Source organism: Oncorhynchus keta, chromosome 35, assembly GCF_023373465.1.
Source record: "Oncorhynchus keta strain PuntledgeMale-10-30-2019 chromosome 35, Oket_V2, whole genome shotgun sequence".
NCBI lineage: Eukaryota > Metazoa > Chordata > Actinopteri > Salmoniformes > Salmonidae > Oncorhynchus > Oncorhynchus keta.
In genome coordinates, this window is record NC_068455.1 from 5,549,537 (window position 1) to 5,555,536 (window position 6,000).

General features: G+C 47.3%; 1 protein-coding gene across 1 annotated transcript in view; it reads right to left on the minus strand.

Moving 5' to 3' along the window:
• The window catches only part of LOC118369024 (tandem C2 domains nuclear protein), a 32,345-nt gene that overhangs the window by 13,125 nt on the left and 13,220 nt on the right, over positions 1-6,000 (minus strand). The window lies entirely within an intron of this gene.

The window sequence follows — 6,000 nt, forward strand, 5'->3', positions numbered from 1 at the left end:
CTACGACCAAGAATATGTTTTTCGCGACGCGGATCCTGTGTTCTGCCTTTCAAACAGGACAGCGGAATGGATCCCATGCTGCGACCCCAAAAAACGACTCCGAAAAAGAGGGAAACGAGGCGGTCTCCTGGTCAGACTCCGGAGACGGGCACACCGTGCACCACTCCCTAGCATTCTTCTTGCCAATGTCCAGTCTCTTGACAACAAGGTTGATGAAATCCGAGCAAGGGTAGCATTCCAGAGGGACATCAGTGACTGTAACGTTCTTTGCTTCACGGAAACATGGCTCACTGGAGAGACGCTATCCGATGCGGTGCAGCCAATGGGTTTCTCCACGCATCGCAGACAGAAACAGACATCTTTCTGGTAAGAAGAGTGGCGGGGGCGTATGCCTCATGACTAACGGGACATGGTGTGATGTAAGAAACATACAGGAACTCAAATCCTTCTGTTCACCTGATTTAGAATTCCTCACAATCAAATGTAGACCGCATTACCTACCAAGAGAATTCTCTTCGATTATAATCACAGCCGTATATATTCCCCCCCAAGCAGACACATCGATGGCTCTGAACGAACTTTATTTAACTCTTTGCAAACTGGAAACCATTTATCCGGAGGCTGCATTCATTGTTGCTGGGGATTTTAACAAGGCTAATCTGAAAACAAGACTCCCTAAATTTTATCAGCATATCGATTGCGCAACCAGGGGTGGAAAAACCTTGGATCATTGTTACTCTAACTTCCGCGACGCATATAAGGCCCTGCCCCGCCCCCCTTTTGGAAAAGCTGACCACGACTCCATTTTGTTGATCCCTGCCTACAGACAGAAACTAAAACAAGAGGCTCCCACACTGAGGTCTGTTCAACGCTGGTCAGACCAAGCTGACTCCACACTCCAAGACTGCTTCCATCACGTGGACTGGGATATGTTTCGTATTGCGTCAGTTAACAATATTGACGAATACGCTGATTCGGTGTGCGTTGAGTCTTCTAGAACGTGCGTTGAAGAGGTCGTTCCCATAGCAACGATTAAAACATTCCCTAACCAGAAACCGTGGATTGATGGCAGCATTCGCGTGAAACTGAAAGCGCGAACCACTGCTTTTAATTAGGGCAAGGTGTCTGGTAACATGACCGAATACAAACAGTGCAGCTATTCCCTCCGCAAGGCTATCAAACAAGCTAAGCGTCAGTACAGAGACAAAGTAGAATCTCAATTCAACGGCTCAGACACAAGAGGCATGTGGCAGGGTCTACAATCAATCACGGACTACAGGAAGAAATCCAGCCCCGTCACGGACCAAGATGTCTTGCTCCCAGGCAGACTAAATAACTTTTTTGCCCGCTTCGAGGACAATACAGTGCCACTGACACGGCCTGCAACGGAAACGTGCGGTCTCTCCTTCACTGCAGCCGAGGTGAGTAAGACATTTAAACGTGTTAACCCTCGCAAGGCTGCAGGCCCAGACGGCATCCCCAGCCGCGCCCTCAGAGCATGCGCAGACCAGCTGGCCGGTGTGTTTACGGACATATTCAATCAATCCCTATACCAGTCTGCTGTTCCCACATGCTTCAAGAGGGCCACCATTGTTCCTGTTCCCAAGAAAGCTAAGGTAACTGAGCTAAACGACTACCGCCCCGTAGCACTCACTTCCGTCATCATGAAGTGACTAGTAGAGGACCATATCACGAGTCAAGGACCATATCACCTCCACCCTACCTGACACCCTAGACCCACTCCAATTTGCTTACCGCCCAAATAGGTCCACAGACGATGCAATCTCAACCACACTGCACACTGCCCTAACCCATCTGGACAAGAAGAATACCTATGTGAGAATGCTGTTCATCGACTACAGCTCGGCATTCAACACCATAGTACCCTCCAAGCTCGAGACCCTGGGTCTCGACCCCGCCCTGTGCAACTGGGTACTGGACTTCCTGACGGGCCGCCCCCAGGTGGTGAGGGTAGGCAACAACATCTCCTCCCCGCTGATCCTCAACACTGGGGCCCCACAAGGGTGCGTTCTGAGCCCTCTCCTGTACTCCCTGTTCACCCACGACTGCGTGGCCACACACGCTTCCAACTTAATCATCAAGTTTGCGGACGACACAACAGTGGTAGGCTTGATTAACAACAACGACGAGACGGCCTACAGGGAGGAGGTGAGGGCCCTCGGAGTGTGGTGTCAGGAAAATAACCTCACACTCAACGTCAACAAAACTAAGGAGATGATTGTGGACTTCAGGAAACAGCAGAGGGAACACCTCCCTATCCACATCGATGGAACAGTAGTGGAGAGGGTAGCAAGTTTTAAGTTCCTCGGCATACACATCACAGACAAACTGAATTGGTCCACTCACACAGACAGCATCGTGAAGAAGGCGCAGCAGCGCCTCTTCAACCTCAGGAGGCTGAAGAAATTTGGCTTGTCACCAAAAGCACTCACAAACTTCTACAGATGCACAATCGAGAGCATCCTGGCGGGCTGTATCACCGCCTGGTACGGCAACTGCTCCGCCCTCAACCGTAAGGCTCTCCAGAGGGTAGTGAGGTCTGCACAACGCATCACCGGGGCAAACTACCTGCCCTCCAGGACACCTACACCACCCGATGTTACAGGAAGGCCATAAAGATCATCAAGGACAACAACCACCCGAGCCACTGCCTGTTCACCCCGCTATCATCCAGAAGGCGAGGTCAGTACAGGTGCATCAAAGCTGGGACCGAGAGACTGAAAAACAGCTTCTATCTCAAGGCCATCAGACTGTTAAACAGCCACCACTAACATTGAGTGGCTGCTGCCAACACACACTGACACTGACTCAACTCCAGCCACTTTAATAATGGGAATTGATGGGAAATGATGTAAATATATCACTTGCCACTTTAAACAATGCTACCTTATATAATGTTACTTACCCTACATTATTCATCTCATATGCATACGTATATACTGTACTCTATATCATCGACTGCATCCTTATGTAATACATGTATCACTAGCCACTTTAACTATGCCACTTTGTTTACATACCCATCTCATATGTATATACTGTACTCGACACCATCTACTGTATCTTGCCTATGCTGCTCTGTACCATCACTCATTCATATATCCTTATGTACATATTCTTTATCCCCTTACACTGTGTATAAGACAGTAGTTTTGGAATTGTTAGTTAGATTACTTGTTGGTTATTACTGCATTGTCGGAACTAGAAGCACAAGCATTTCGCTACACTCGCATCTGCATGTGACAAATAAAATTTGATTTGATTTGATTCGATTTAAAAGTATTTGGTTCGAAAGTAAAAGTATAAATAATTTCAAATTCCTTATATGAAGCAAACCAGACGGCACCATTTTTCTTTTCTTTTTCAATTTACAGATAGCCAGGAGAACACTCCAACACTCAGACATCATTACAGATAGCCAGGGGCCCACTCCAACACTCAGACATCATTACAGATAGCCAGGGGCCCACTCCAACACTCAGACATCATTACAGATAGCCAGGGGAACACTCCAACACTCAGACATCATTACAGATAGCCAGGGGAACACTCCAACACTCAGACATCATTACAGATAGCCAGGGGCCCACTCCAACACTCAGACATCATTACAGATAGCCAGGGGAACACTCCAACACTCAGACATCATTACAGATAGCCAGGGGAACACTCCAACACTCAGACATCATTACGGATAGCCAGGGGCCCACTCCAACACTCAGACATCATTACAGATAGCCAGGGGCCCACTCCAACACTCAGACATCATTACAGATAGCCAGGGGCCCACTCCAACACTCAGACATCATTACAGATAGCCAGGGGAACACTCCAACACTCAGACATCATTACAGATAGCCAGGGGCCCACTCCAACACTCAGACATCATTACAGATAGCCAGGGCCCACTCCAACACTCAGACATCATTACAGATAGCCAGGGGAACCCTCCAACACTCAGACATCATTACAGATAGCCAGGGGAACACTCCAACACTCAGACATCATTACAGATAGCCAGGGGAACACTCCAACACTCAGACATCATTTACAGATAGCCAGGGGAACACTCCAACACTCAGACATCATTACAGATAGCCAGGGGAACACTCCAACACTCAGACATCATTTACCTATAGCCAGGGGAACACTCCAACACTCAGACATCATTTACAGATAGCCAGGGGCACACTCCAACACTCAGACATCATTTACAGATAGCCAGGGGAACACTCCAACACTCAGACATCATTTACAGATAGCCAGGAGCACACTCCAACACTCAGACATCATTACAGATAGCCAGGGGCACACTCCAACACTCAGACATCATTTACAGATAGCCAGGGCACACTCCAACACTCAGACATCATTACAGATAGCCAGGGGAACACTCCAACACTCAGACATCATTACAGATAGCCAGGGGCACACTCCAACTCTCAGACATCATGTACAGATAGCCAGGGGAACACTCCAACACTCAGACATCATTTACAGATAGCCAGGGGCACACTCCAACACTCAGACATCATTACAGATAGCTCAGGGCACACTCCAACACTCAGACATCATTTACAGATAGCCAGGGCACACTCCAACACTCAGACATCATTTACAGATAGCCAGGGGAACACTCCAACACTCAGACATCATTTACAGATAGCCAGGGGAACACTCCAACACTCAGACATCATTTACAGATAGCCAGGGGAACACTCCAACACTCAGACATCATTTACAGATAGCCAGGGGCCCACTCCAACACTCAGACATCATTACAGATAGCCAGGGGCACACTCCAACACTCAGACATCATTACAGATAGCCAGGGGAACACTCCAACACTCAGACATCATTACAGATAGCCAGGGGAACACTCCAACACTCAGACATCATTACAGATAGCCAGGGGCACACTCCAACACTCAGACATCATTTACAGATAGCCAGGGCACACTCCAACACTCAGACATCATTTACAGATAGCTAGGGGCACACTCCAACACTCAGACATCATTACAGACAGCCAGGGGAACACTCCAACACTCAGATATCATTACAGATAGCCAGGGGAAAACTCCAACACTCAGACATCATTTACAGATAGCCAGGGGCACACTCCAACACTCAGACATCATTACAGATAGCTAGGGGCACACTCCAACACTCAGACATCATTACAGATAGCCAGGGGCACACTCCAACACTCAGACATCATTTATAGATAGCCAGGGGCACACTCCAACACTCAGACATCATTTACAAACAAAGCATTTGTGTTTAGTGAGTCTGCTATATCAGAGGCAGTAGAGATGAACAGGGATTTTCTCTTTATAAGAGTGTGAATTAGACCATTTTCCTGTCCTGCTAAGCATTCAAAATGTAACGAGTACTTTTAGGTGTCAGGGAAAATGTATGGAGTAAAATACTGTATTTTCTTTAGGTATGTAGTGAAGTAAAAGTTGTCAAAAATGTTTTTAAAAAGGTTGGAGTCATTAAAACTTATTTTTCAACCACTCCACAAATTTCTTGTTAACAAACTATAGCGTTGGCATTTCGGTTAGGACATCTACTTTGGGCAACATGCTAAGAAAAGGCAAACTAGCTGTTTGCAGATGTAAGAAACCCAAGCTAGTAGTTACAGAACGCTAGCGGATTTATATTAAAGATGCAAAGTGACAACAGCATTGTTGTCGTCAACATTGTTGCATTGACCATGTAGACTGAACGCAAGTGTCTCGTGGTTGAGGAACATCAAATGCTGCTCCTTGAGCGACAGGGGGCGTGACTAGGTCACTGTGGAAAGCTGTAGCGGAGAGAAAAAGCGGAGAGAGTTGACTCAAGTAGCGAAGTACTTGGTGTAGTTCTGCAAAGATGTTTGTCCTTCTGGAAGGTTCTCCAATCTCCACAAAGGAACTCTGGAGCTCTGTCAGAGTGACTATCGGATTCTTGGTCACCTTCCTGACCAAGGCCCGT